The 14,790-nt window shown below is 40.7% G+C and overlaps 1 protein-coding gene across 1 annotated transcript in view; it reads left to right on the top strand.

Moving 5' to 3' along the window:
- Nucleotides 1–6,127: 6,127 nt before the first annotated feature.
- LOC127617850 (protein phosphatase 1B-like) overlaps nt 6,128–14,790 on the top strand; it is a 54,686-nt gene continuing 46,023 nt past the window's right edge. Inside the window, exon 1 of the mRNA XM_052089956.1 lies at nt 6,128–6,529. The gene's annotated coding sequence lies outside the window, so the exon portion shown is untranslated. The remainder of the gene's footprint in view (nt 6,530–14,790) is intronic.

Genomic DNA, 14,790 nt, shown 5'->3' with positions numbered 1-14,790 from the left:
ACAAAAGGAACGGTCGCCCCCTCCAACCACTGTCGCCACTTGCCTAGAGCTAGGCGGATGGCGAGCAGCTCGCGGTTACCCACGTCATAGTTACGTTCAGGCGGCGACAAGCGATGCGAAAAGTACGCGCACGGATGGACCTTGTTGTCCGAGGGAGAGCGTTGGGAGAGGATGGCACCCACGCCCACCTCTGACGCGTCAACCTCGACCACGAACTGTTTGGACAAATCAGGCATAACAAGGATGGTCGCGGACGTGAAGCGGGTCTTGAGGAGATCAAAGGCCCCCTGGGCGGAACCGGACCATTTGAAGCATGACTTGACAGACGTAAGGGCAGTCAGGGGGGCAGCCACCTGACTGAAATTACGAATGAATCGTCGATAAAAGTTTGCGAAACTGAGAAAGCGCTGCAGCTCGACGAGCGACTTAGGAACGGGCCAGTCTAAAACGGCTTGGACCTTAGCAGAATCCATCTTAATGCCCTCTGCAGAAATGACAGAGCCGAGGAAATTAACGGAGGCGGCATGAAAGGTGCATTTCTCAGCTTTAACGTAAAGACGGTTCTCTAAAAGGCGCTGGAGGATGCGACGCACATGCTGGACATGAATCTGGAGAGACGGAGAGAAAATCAGGATGTCGTCGAGATAAACGAAAACAAAGATGTTTAGCATGTCTCTCAGGACGTCATTAATTAGTGCCTGAAAAACGGCAGGGGCGTTAACGAGGCCGAATGGGAGAACCCGATATTCAAAATGCCCTAACGGAGTGTTAAACGCAGTCTTCCACTCGTCCCCCTCCCTAATGCGCACAAGATGGTAAGCGTTACGCAGATCCAATTTGGTGAAAAATTTGGCTCCATGCAGGATCTAGAAAGCTGATGACATAAGAGGGAGCGGGTAATGATTCTTAACTGTTATGTCATTCAAGCCTCGATAATCAATGCAGGGACGTAAGGAACAGTCCTTCTTCTCCACAAAATGGGGGGGAGGGAAGTGGCCCGGGAACGACAGAACACCGTTCGCAGATCGTGATATTCCTCCGATACTCCCGACAAATCACCAGGCTCCTCCTGAAAAACAGAGACAGAGGATACAGGGGGAACAGCAGACATTAAACATTTAACATGACAAGAGACATTCCACGAAAGGACAGTATTCTTAGCCCAATTAATAGAGGGATTATGTTGAACTAACCAGGGATGGCCTAAAACAATAGGGGCGAAAGGGGACTGAAAAATAAAAAAAGAAATGGTCTCGCTGTGATTACCGGAGACAGTGAGGGTAAGGGGTACCGTCTCACGCTGAATCTTAGGAAGGGAACTGCCGTCCAGGGCAAACGGGGCTGTGGGCTGACATAAGTCCATGAGAGGGATACTATGTTCCCGAGCCCAGGTGTCGTCCATGAAGCAGCCCTCTGCGCCAGAGTCAACCAACGCCCTGCAGGTGGCAGCAGAGCCCGTCCAGCGGAGATGGACAGGAAGAGTGGTGCAAGACCTCGAAGGAGAGACCAGAGTAGTAGCGCTCACCAGTAGCTGTTCTCTTACTGGCGAGCACTGGCCCTTTACCGGGCAGGAGGTCACGAAGTGTGAGGCAGAACCGCAGTAGAGGCAGAGACGGTGGGTGATTCTCCGCTCCTTCTCCTTAGCCGAAATGTGGATGCCCCCCAGTTGCATGGGCTCAGGAACCAAGGTGGTGGAGGAGGGTGGTAGTGCAGCGGAGAGGGGTGCAAATGAAAATGTAGCCTCCTGGTCGCGAGCTCGGCGACGGCGATCGACACGCCTCTCTAGGCGAATGGCGAGCTCGATCACAGCATCCATGCAGGAGGGTACCTCTCGGGAAAGAATCTCCTCCTTTACCTCCATGCAGAGACCATCCAAAAAACACGCGAGCAGCGCCGGCTCGTTCCAGTCACAGGAGGCTGCGAGAGTACGGAACTCAATGGAGTAGTCAGTAATGGACCGCTTACCCTGACACAAAGACGACAGGACCTGGGATGCCTCCTCCCCAAAAACAGAGCGGTCAAAAACCCGTATCATCTCCTCCTTGAAATCCTGATAACAGTTAGTACATACAGCTTTCGCCTCCCAGATGTTAGTTCCCCACTCTCGAGCCCGTCCAGAAAGGAGAGATATTACGTAGGCGATGCGGGCTCTGCTCTGGGAATAAGTAGTGGGCTGGAGAGAAAAAACTACATCACACTGGGTGAGAAACGCGCGGCACTCTGTGGGCTCACCAGCATAGCACGGCGGGTTATTGATCCTGGGTTCAGGAGGCACAGGAGTCTTGGAGGCGACCGATGAATCAAGGCGAAGAAGGTGTACCTGACCTGTGAGGTGGGCGACTCGAGCAACCAGGGTCTCGACGGCATGTTGCGCAGCAGATAGCTCCATCTCGTGTCTGCCCAGCATCGCGCCCTGGAACCTGACGGCAGACCGTAAAGGATCCGGAGTTGCTGGGTCCATCTTGGTCGGATTCTTCTGTTATGAAGGTAAGTGAGGACCCAAAAGCGATGTATAAAAACAGAGCCTTTAATGAAGCTCAGAAAATAACGTCAACACAAAGTCTTCTCCTTGAGAGGAATACAAACAAAAGCAGCCCGCAGAGAGGGCGATAACAAAATGGCAAAACAAATGCTTCCTTCGAGCTGTAGTTAGTCCACGGGTAGCTGAAGAGTACCACTCTCTCGTGGCGTCAGGTAACTGGGCACGGAGATAGGGGATGTCCTTTACCGGTGAACAGTTTAGTGATGGCGGATGCCAACAGGACAGGACTCTGTTGCTTCTAGTTGCTTCTAGAGATAGTAACACAGAGTGAGAATCCGACAGAGAATGTAGTGAGAGCGAGGAGAGAAATAGAGAGCTAATCAGAGGAAAGAGGGAACAGGTGGATTAATGAGGAACTCAGGGAAGATGAGAAACAGCTGGGAGCGGAGGAAAGGAGAGGGAAAGTAACATAGAACGACCAACAGAGGGAGACAGAGTAGAGGGAAAGAACAGAAGTGAGACATAACATGACAAGTGCGGCCAAGTTTTACAATGTCTTGTTCCCTTCATCTCAGGGAACCGAGGTTCAGTTCAGTTCACATGACATAACAATGAACGCTATGGGGAACGGAGTCCCATCACACCACACTACGTACCATCATACCCTAAGATGTACCTGGGTATAAACAGTGACAGAGCACAGCCGGCACTGAATCAGCTGATCAGCGGGAGAGTGAGATAAGGGGCAGCTGGAGATGATGGTTCGAGAGAGAGAGAGAGATGCACGCGGCTGCGTCCTTGTGTTTTATGTTATTTTAAGTTCATTTAAATCCTTAAAGTTCATGTTTACTGTTCAGACAAATCATCCAGTGAAGGAATTCATGTAAACACAAGTTGTCACATTGGTAACCAACTATCTCATGGGTAAGATTACCACCCAGATGCTTTACTAATCCATAATAGATGGGGACACCAGTGAGGTAATCGACAAGCACACAGGTGAAGTCTCCAATGAGCTCACAGATTATCTGCAGGAGTGGCTGCTGGAGAGCTGTAAAATGTAGAATGTGGAAGACATCAATTGACAGGTCAACAGTTATCCAAACGATAAGCCAGGGACCAGAGGACCCGCTGCCTTATGCCAGGGGAGGAGCGAGATTGTGTCTGCCAGAAGGTGGAGGAGCGGTTGAGGACTGGGCGACAGAGCATCCGGGAGCTGGCGGGAAAGTTCTTCTCTTTCTCATCTCTCTCTGTATGTTTCCGCTAACCCTCTCCACACGCCTCCCCTCGTCAATCCCCCCAGGTTCACAGGAGGCAGGGTGGGACACCTGCTGACATAATGGCCGGAAGGGCAGCGTCTCCCCCCAGAGATGGGGGAGAGTTGGTCAGACCAGTGGCGCCTTGGCCTGAATCGGGCGGGGGAGGAGTGTGACAAGGAGGAGGGCATGGCCGGGCCATGATAGAGCACATTTTCTGATGTTTTGGACCTGCCATGCATAACAAAATCATCCAGTGAAGGTCATCCACTGATTACATAATTGCTAAAGTTGTCACATTGGTAACCAACTATCTCATGGGTAAGATTACCACCCAGATGCTTTACTAATCCATAATAGATGGGGACACCAGTGAGGTAATCGACAAGCACACAGGTGGAGTCTTCAATGAGCTCAAAGATTATCTGCAGGAGTGGCTGCTGGATAGCTGTAAAAGGTAGAATGTGGAAGACATCAATTGACAGGTCAACAGTTATCCAAAAGATAAGCCTTGCTGTCATCAATAAATTCTGAGCCCATAGTTGAAAATGAATTTTCAAATTTATAAATTAACAAATATACATTTAAAACATAAAGAGTCACCAATAATAAAATGACCTTCAGCAGCCCACTTTTAAAAACTTTGTCCAAAGACTGCTCATACCCGTGATCCAAATTAAAAAATGAAAGGTGAGGAACACATATAGAACATGTCATTAGCTCTGAAGCCAAAAGGTCATCCTGAAATTCAAAGATGTCTGATCCAACCCAAATTTGTTTTATTCTTGGCATTGATAGCCTTTTTTATTTTTATTGAAAAACTTAATTAAGCATACAAACTAAAGCCATCGTTTTACACAATGTTTATGGGTTACAGTTAAATATACTGTATAATAACATTAAAACAAAACTACATTAAAGAAAAACAAATGAATATATGCTTTATGTATATATATATATATATATATATATATATATATATATATATATATATATATATTCACTGGCAGCCAAAAGTTTGGAATAATGTACAGATTTTGCTGTTTCGGAAGAGGAATTGTTAATTTAATTCAACAAAGTGGCATTCAACTGATCACAATGTATAGTCAGGACATTACTGATGTAAAAAACTGCACCATCACTATTTGAAAAAAGTCATTTTTGATCAAAATTAAACAGGCCCCATTTCCAGCAGCCATCACTCCAACACTTTATCCTTGAGTAATCATGATAAATTGCTAATTTGGTACTAGAAAATCACTTGCCATTATATCAAACACAGCTGAAAGTAATTTGGTTCATTAAATGGAGCTTAACATTGTCTTTGTGTTTGTTTTTGAGTTGCCACAATATGCAATAGACTGGCATGTCTTAAGATCAATATTAGGTCAAAAACGGCAAATAAGAAACAGCTTTCTCTAGAAACTCATCCGTCAATCATTGTTTTGAGGAATGAAGGCTACAATGCTTGAAATTGCCCAAGAAAATTAAGATTTCATACAAAAGATGTACACTACAGTCTTTAAAGTCAAAGGACAACTGGCTCTAAAAAGGACGGAAAGAGATGTGGAAGGCCAGATGTGCAACTAAACAACAGGATAAGTACATCAGAGTCTCTAGTTTGAGAAATAGATGCCTCACATGTCCTCAGCTGAAAGCTTCATTAAATTCTACCTGCTCAACACCAGTTTAATGTACAACAGTAAAGAGAAGACCTCTTTAAGATTCCCTTATAGGAAGAATTGAAAAGAAAAAGCCACCTTTGAAACAGAAAAACAAAAAGAAAAGGTTACAGTGGGCAAAGAAACAGACATTGGACAACAGATAATAGGTAAAGAGTGTTATGGATCTGAACCCCATGGAGCATTTGTGGGATCAGCTAGACTATAAGGTGTGTGAGAAGTTCCCGACAAAACAGCCACATCTGTGGCAAGTGCTACAGAAAGTGTGGGCAAAGCTGTCATTATGGTGCATTGAGGATTTTTTGATGAGAACTCTTTGAAGTAGTTTAAGAAGTTCTGAACAGTTTTTTTCAAATTGTAATAGTAATTTTTCATGTTATTAATGTCCTGACTATACATTGTGATCAGTTGAATGCCATTTTGGTGAATAAAAGTACCAATTAATACCATAATAGCAAAATCTGTACATTATTCCAAACTTTTGGCTGCCAGTGTATATATTAAATAAATAAACCAAATAAAATTATTTGTGTCTAGACTATTTGACTACTTTTCTGATTGTAATTAAAAGTATTTGTATGCATTTATGCATGTGAAATTGATCAAATAAAATAAAAAGTGACCATTCACTAATCAGCACAGGCAGTTGTCGGCATGTCAATCATAGAAGCACTGGCCCCTCCCATCACACAGAAGCCAAGCGCGCGGCCGTCAATGGCACTGAGTAGTGCACGTCACCTGTCTCTAATGTGTAGCTAGAAACGCTAACACTGTTCGAAATTCTCCTCAGATTCGACCCTTTTACCCAATACTTCTTTTTATTGAGCTGAAGTTTATTGAGTTGAAGTTAAAAGGGATGTCAAAAATGACCGCTAACGCTCGCAAACCCAGCCGAGAGCCGTTGAGGGCAGAAGTGACCGTGTGAATTAAACCACATTAGCAAGCCAGCTAGCTGGGTTTACCTTTAGCTGCGTTAGTTGGGACGAGCTAATATCATACACGCTCAAAACATTTAGATGTTCAGCGAGTGGCTTCTCGATAGGAAAGGCAAATTTGACGGCCGTCTGGAACGTGGCGTCTTCTGGAGGGCAACTTTCAATCCAAGAAAGGTAAGTTACACCACATTTGTCAGACTAACTAACTAGCAAGCTAGCGTTATCTACCGGGCTGGATGTGTTTTGTAACTGATGTACTGAGGGCCAGTCAGTTAGCCGGTGTTGCCTGCTCATGGTAACCGACTTGTTAATGGGTGTTTTTTTGAGGCATCATATGCTTTCCATTCGGCGTTCAAATGATGCCGAGAAATAATGTCTAGGCAAGTTACTAGGATATGAGATGGAGCCAATCATTCCTACAGTAAACACTCTAACCAAGATAAAACAGACACAGTCATTTAATTACTCATGGGGAATGTTTGTTGTTTTGAATCATTTAGAAGTATACTTTTAAGTTTACACGTCATTCCACTCTCAACCAGTAGATGAAACAGCCCAGGTCACTATTACCTTTTTAGTAGTTATTTATCTTTTCCATTACCTTTTTATTTCCTTTCTGTTTCAATGTAATCCAAGTTTATTATTTATGGGAATGATTGGTTTTTGTATTTGTAAGACTCTGTAAACCTGTCAAATTTACAAAAAAAAAAAAACAAAACAAAACAGCCCATGTCAGTTCAATTAGAGGTTGTCAGTGTGTTTGAAATGAATTGATGGAAGTCAGATGTCCATGGCACGAATAATCAAACTAAATAGTGCCTCTTCTGTTGTGTGTGCCCTAAGCAACAAAATCCACTTTTGTTTTGATGGAGTGTTCACTGTTCAGTATGGAATGATTTTCCGGACATTATTCAAAAGGAATTGCAAATTGTATTTGCAATTGCGTTTTCAATTTGTGGACGCATAAAATGTGACATAATCCAAACGCAATTGCAAATCGCGCATTACCGTTTGCATTTTCGTTTAAGCGATCGCACAGTGACTGCCAGATTTCAAATGGAAAAGCAAAGTCCGTTTGCAACCGTGTTTCCCATATCTTATGAGTTTTGGCCCTGTCATATTTAAATAGCAATTTCAATTACCATGTCTGCTTTTTCACTTTCTCAGCGTCGCATATGTAGCCAGCCAAAACTCAAATGGAATACTAATTCCCTTAGTATTTCCATTGATGCCTTACACGGAAACCTGTCAATCAGGGTCAAGGGTGGGATTATGCTATGGGGCGTGTTTGTCTTGGGAAGAGACGTCACTCACAGTCGACGGTTAAGATCAAATAAACCAGCGTCTGTTCAGGGCATCACCTCTTTATTTATTTTGTATTTATTTTAATGTTTATTTGACAGGGACAAATGCATAGAACATTGCTTTATAAAGAATAGGCCTACAAAGTAGATGCCACGCATACATGTTTCTAGCCGTGACTAATTTGCAACCGCTGTCCCTGGTTAGGCTTATAAATTTAAAACAAAAATTACAGAGTATTGAGTTTAAGATTTATAATTAATAAAATACATACAACAAATACATCCCATATATGAAATAAGATATGGGCTTAAGTAGATGTGGAAGTCACTATAAATCAAAGTCTAGACACATTTAACAATACAAGAACACAAAAGGGTGCATATGTCTGTGCGTGCTCACATATGCAACATTATGTTTGTATGCATTGTGTTATGTCCTACGGAAGCGTATTGCATTCACTTGAGAGAAAAAAAATCTACTCTGTTTTTCTGAATTAACGACTTAATTATCTCAGAATTACGAGAGAATTTTTCATGGAAAAAAGTTTTTGCTCTGTTTTTCTGAATTAACGACTTAATTATCTCAGAATTACGAGATAATTTTTCATTAAAAAAAATATTGAGATCCCTCAAAATCCTGCCAGGAGCTCTATTTTAGCTGGATTGCATGGAAGTAAACATGTCCCGCCTTTCAAGTTTAATCCGGTTTTATTTTACTTTGGGTCTGAGACAATATGTAGAGATATATTTTAAACTTGGCCTTCAATACAAAGACATTACTGACATTTGTAATACTGTCATGGCTGAGACAGGCTTTGATCTTCCAAAGGACACTAATCAAGCAATAGACTTGTACTTGCATTTAACACTAGAACTACCGGAATTCTAGAACTACTAGAATGGCCATAGCGGTCATTCTGACCGTTCATACTAGACTGGACCAAATGTCATGTCATATTTACATTCGAAACTTCTATTGAGGTTTTAGAATGAAGCTTCTAATGTCTGTCGTCATATTTTATGGCGTCATCACCCTAAAAATTTATTGAATAAAATACAATAATATGGATCAAATGGAGCCAAGCTGAGCATGAGATAGTCCTACATAATACTGATCTTTTATTGTAATATATAATAGTGCTAGACTATATAAATACATAGGCCTATATAAATTATATATTAGCTGCTAGACTGCCCGGAAGGTGCGTGCCTCGCTTTGTTTACAGCAAGTTTTTCCACCACAGTGAAAATGTTTTCGAAAGTCTAAACGTCAACAAACATGGATTGAGTAGGAATATTTAGTTAGATAAAAACATGTTGTGAATTTTGGAAATTATTACATCTATCCTTTTTCAAAACATGTTGACTTTTGGACTTTACAATGCTCTGGAGTTATTGGAAATTGGAAACAATCCTATGCAGCCACCACTGGAATCAAAATCCATGAATAAATTAATCTGTTATATTAATAAAATGAATGTGAAAATGTATTAGTTCATCGACAACCACAGAACTTGCTATTGTATCTAATTACAGATACAAATTTGATTATTTATATTAAATTATTCTCTTTGTAACATAAAAACAAATCAATACAATAGCTTATAAAAACATCACCAAAGTGTATTTCAATGCATAGTAAAAACCTTAGACATGTATGAAACACATATAGGCCAAACCCAAAATGGCCAAAGCGGTTAATAAAGAGTATGAACATTCGCTAAACTGTGGGAAAACGAACTGATTTAGAAAGCAATATTTGTTTTACTGTGAGCAAAAATATCATGCTGTAAAACTATAATGAAAATAGTATGCTGTAAAATCATTCTGAACGAATTCTCTTAAAAGTGGGCTCACTTGAACAAAAAAGGGGGCCCCCTTTTAGGAGAATAATTTAATATAAATAATCAAATTTGTATCTGTAATTAGCTACAATAGCAAGTTCTGTGGTTGTTGATGAACTAATACATTTTCACATTCATTAGAATTAAAATTTCGTGTCCTGGTTTTTATTATTAATATAACAGATTCATTTATTCATGGATTTTGATTCCAGTGGTGGCTGCATAGGATTGTTTCCAATTTCCAATAACTCCAGAGCGTTGTAAAGTCCAAAAGTCAACATGTTTTGAAAAAGGATAGATGTAATAATTTCCAAAATTCACAACATGTTTTTATCTAACAAAATATTCCGCCTCAATCCATGTTTGTTGACGTTTAGACTTTCAAAACCATTTTCACTGTGGTTAAAAACTTGCTGTAAACAAAGCGAGGCACGCACCTTCCGGGGCAGTCTAGCGGCTAATATATAATATATATAGGCCTATGTATTTATATGGTCTAGCACTATTATATATTACAAAAAAGATCAGTATTATGTAGGACTATCTGCGTTCAGCTGGCTCCATTTGATCCATATTATTGTATTTTATTCAATAAATTTTTAGGGTGATGACGCCATAAAATATGACGACAGACATTAGAAGCTTCATTCTAAAACCTCAATAGAAGTTTCGAATGTAAATATGACGTGACATTTGGTCCAGTCTAGTATGAACGGTCAGAATGACCGCTATGGCCATTCTAGTAGTTCTAGAATTCCGGTAGTTCTAGTGTTAAATGCAAGTACAAGTCTATTGCTTGATTAGTGTCCTTTGGAAGATCAAAGCGTGTCTCAGCCATGACAGTATTACAAATGTCAGTAATGTCTTTGTATTGAAGGCCAAGTTTAAAATATATCTCTACATATTGTCTCAGACCCAAAGTAAAATAAAACCGGATTAAACTTGAAAGGCGGGACATGTTTACTTCCATGCAATCCAGCTAAAATAGAGCTCCTGGCAGGATTTTGAGGGATCTCAATATTTTTTTTTAATGAAAAAGTATCTCGTAATTCTGAGATAATTAAAGGTGGGGTATGTGATTTGCAAAACAACCGGCAGATTTTGAAAATACACAACTCATAAGGTCCTACCTTCTCTCCTCCAACGCTGGCCCTGACTCCACCCATTCGAAAAACATGGACGCGCAATCATGCACGATTTTCTCATAACTGTAAAAAAAAAAAAAAGAACATAGCCAGCCCTGGCGTCTGTACAGCGGTCTTCTATTCAAAACAGGATTCATAGAAATGTGGAACAACCCCACTAGCACTATAAAAGCTCTATTCTCCATACATAAATACAATCGCTCACATCAGCTTCCTCCCCAAACAGGTTGTTTAGCTAGCTAGTTCATCATATGGCTGGGCTATAACGTTAGAACAGCTACAATTCTCATGCGCATATCGTCAATAAAGACAGTTCCCTGATTAAATACTACTAGTTAATCGGCTTCTCACCTGTCAAGCAGAAAAAATGCCACAGCCGCATCTGTTGGTAGTCCTTCCTGGTCCTTCAGTTGCCGCCAGCGTTTAAAAGCATCGCCTAGAATGACCCTTGTTTTTGACCTTTCTCTTTCGGCCGTTTTGTTACGTAATTGCTCTCTCGAAAATAGATTTTCTTTTCTGTGATGGTGTCTTGTCTGCCATTCTACAAACGGAAGCAACTACACCTTCTCCTTCTCTCTCTCTCTGTACCGGGGCGACTTGCACTTCCTGTTACTGGGTCACGGGCTTTGAGTATGCGCACGAACGGGACACGCACGCCAGGGTGGTGGGGGGAGGGGGGCATGGTACGACCGTTTGATTGACACATTTTCTGTCCAATGATTCTAGATGGTCTTGAAAATGATCGGCTGGAGTTTTTCGAGTCCTGCCCGTTCCACAGATGATTAAATTGCTTAATTTTCATTTCAGTGCTTCTAATTTACAGCCAGTAAGTGGGTTAGGAATAGGATTTCAAGTTATTTTGAAAAAATGGTCAAAAAAGAAAATCACATACCCCCCCTTTAAGTCGTTAATTCAGAAAAACAGAGTAGATTTTTTTTCTCTCAAGTGAATGCAATACGCTTCCGTAGGACATAACACAATGCATACAAACATAATGTTGCATATGTGAGCACGCACAGACATATGCACCCTTTTGTGTTCTTGTATTGTTAAATGTGTCTAGACTTTGATTTATAGTGACTTCCACATCTACTTAAGCCCATATCTTATTTCATATATGGGATGTATTTGTTGTATGTATTGAGGTGATGCCCTGAACAGACGCCGGTTTATTTGATCTTGACTGTCGACTGTGAGTGACGTCTCTTCCCAAGACAAACATGCCCCATAGCATAATCCCACCCTTGACCTTGATTGACAGGTTTCCGTGTAAGGCATCAATGGAAATACTAAGGGAATTAGTATTCCATTTGAATTTTGGCTGGCTACATACGCGACGCTGAGAAAGTGAAAAAGCAGACATGGTAATTGAAATTGCTATTTAAATATGACAGGGCCAAAACTCGTAAGATATGGGAAACACGGTTGCAAACGGACTTTGCTTTTCCATTTGAAATCTGGCAGTCACTGTGCGTTCGCTTAAACGAAAATGCAAACGGTAATGCGCGATTTGCAATTGCGTTTGGATTATGTCACATTTTATGCGTCCACAAATTGAAAATGCAATTGCAAATACAATTTGCAATTCCTTTTGAATGATGTCCGGAAAATCATTCCATAGTTCAGGTTACGTAATATAGGAATTTTGTCTGTTCTATGCGTTTCCTAAGACCTCAGATGTTTTAAATGTGGGAGGGCAAGCCACATCTGGTTATACCTGAATGGCTTAAACTGCTTAGGTATTTTTAAGGAGTATCTTGCACAGCATTGTGATGGCATATTACATTTTGATATCATATATCAAAAGACTCTCTTCTTCCATTTGTTATTGAAAATAACTTAATATTTCATTTCCTATTTTTCAGTTATTATCTGATCCCAAATCTAGTCCCAAAACAAATAAACTGTGGGCCAAACCACAAGTGCTTGAAAATAGTTATTGGGCTTTTGCTGCTTAGATGGATTTAAAAGGAGCATGTTCATGCAATCAACCTATTTTTAAATGATGTTTTGATTATAAATAATTTTCTTTTACTCTCAGAAATCAGAATTATTTTACTGGTTGTTATTTATTTTAAAAGGATGTTTTTTCTTTGTTTGAGCTCAAGATATTAGTGGTGCTTAATTGATTACTTAATTGATTTTAAAGACCTTATATGTTATGTGTCCAACTGGAGGAAGTAAGTAAAATCTTTCAGTTAAAATTCAGTCAAAAGCTACTGAACTTGAACTTTTACAGAGTTTGGTTGTCTGCAAACAGTGACAGTCCGATGATAAAAAGGGATCAGGGCTCTAAGCTAACTTTTTTCCCAAGGAGTACATGCGCTCCTAAATGAAAAAATTTAGGAGCACAGTGAAAATTAAATACAGAGTTTATTAACAAACAATTTATTACATACATATTTATACTGCGTGTATGAGTGTGTGCGCGTGTACTAAGGGACACACATCTGTGGAACAGCACATACCTCCCAAATCACACATTGAACCCATGCCAACTAAAATCAAAGGATATCAGTTGTCCAACTGCTTTTGTATGTTGACCGTCTGGCGTACTTAGAGGTCAGCCAGCGATCTCTCATTATATCAGCAATTGGACCGATCGTCTCCACACATTGTCGTATGTGGGATTCATGTAAGCTCAGTTTTTGTGGAGGAGTCTGATAAGCGGCCCAAATTTGATGAAATTCTTCTTTCACAATGAGGTATGCAATGTTTATCTTTATTTTCAGCTGCTTCCTCTTCTCCTCCTCAGACTGCAGCACTTGCCTCCTCAAGGCTGCTGACACAGAGCTTGATGGTTTCTCCTGTCTCATCCAGAGCACTGGATATGCCGCCGTGAGAAGTTTCGCGACACTATCTCTTTTCAGATTAGCAATGGGCATTCCAGCTCTTTTCATAATTGGTGTCAAAACAATTCTAATTAAATTATTAAATGAAATTATACTCTACCTTAACCACAATTTATTTAAAAATGCATTGATTTAAGAAAAATAATACTATTGAACATTTGCATTTAAAGTGTAACTTATTGTATATAAACAAAGTGCATATAAATCAAACCAATCAAAACTAATACAATCTGAACAACATAATAGACAGGGCCACTGCTGGCCAAATTGATGCCCTACGTGTGATATGAGCGTGAATCGATTATCTGTGTTCATAACTGCTTTCGGTCCTTGAATAGCGTTATAGTGAGCAGTAAGGGCAGCCGGTGGACTTTCTGGTGCCATCCTAGGGTAAGATGGTGCCCCCCTAGGGAGTTGATGCCCTACGCAAACTGCGTAGTATGCATGTAGGTAGCGGCGGTACTGATAATAGAATAATGCACCATATCAAAGAAAAATAAATAATTTGCAAAACTGCAGCATCCCACAAATTGAAATAAATGTAAAAAAGGGTGTTATTTCACGTGTGCATTTAAAGTATAACTTTTCAATGTACTTAACAAATTGCATATAAATGTTACAATTCAAATACAATCTGAACAACATAAATTTGCTCCGCCCTCCCTCACGCATCTTCGGTTCATTGGTTGACACTGCGTTTCTGATTGACAGGAACAACAGGTGAGGCTTTTAGTCTGAGCAGACAGTCAGAACTATGTGTGCGCTTGAGCATTTCAGCCTATATTATTTCATTAGTTTTTAGTTATTTTTAAATCTTTTGATTATTCATATCTTAATTTGTTTTTAAATATTTTTATAAATAGATTCTGATATGCGAGCCGGCTCCCAACGTTCACCTACAAGAGCCCACTCGTTCACAAATGACTATCACTATTTCAGATGCGGGTTTCCTGACACGAAGGACGAGTTGCCCACCTGTTTCTGCCCTCTACAATATTTGCAGAACATGACGTTGTTTTCGAACTCTAGCCATGGGAATATTTTGAGCCAATTTGCATTGAATCTATATGTTCTCCCTCCACCAGCTACAGTGGACGTTGAAGTGACGGCTGTGGTCACGATACTGTGCATCCCTAACGTTAGCCGTCTCCGGTAAACCTTGTGAAGAGACTTCGTTAGTTGAACCTTGCGACTCCCCCTCGCCAAATTCCTCTTTCTCCTCTTCTCTTTTTCGCTTAAAATAAAATGCGATGTCGCCTATACCGATACTTTTTCCATTGTTCACCTTTC

This window comes from Xyrauchen texanus, chromosome 24, assembly GCF_025860055.1.
Source record: "Xyrauchen texanus isolate HMW12.3.18 chromosome 24, RBS_HiC_50CHRs, whole genome shotgun sequence".
Lineage (NCBI taxonomy): Eukaryota > Metazoa > Chordata > Actinopteri > Cypriniformes > Catostomidae > Xyrauchen > Xyrauchen texanus.
The sequence above is the reverse complement of the archived record's forward strand: the minus strand, read 5'-3'. Positions and strand labels throughout refer to the sequence as shown.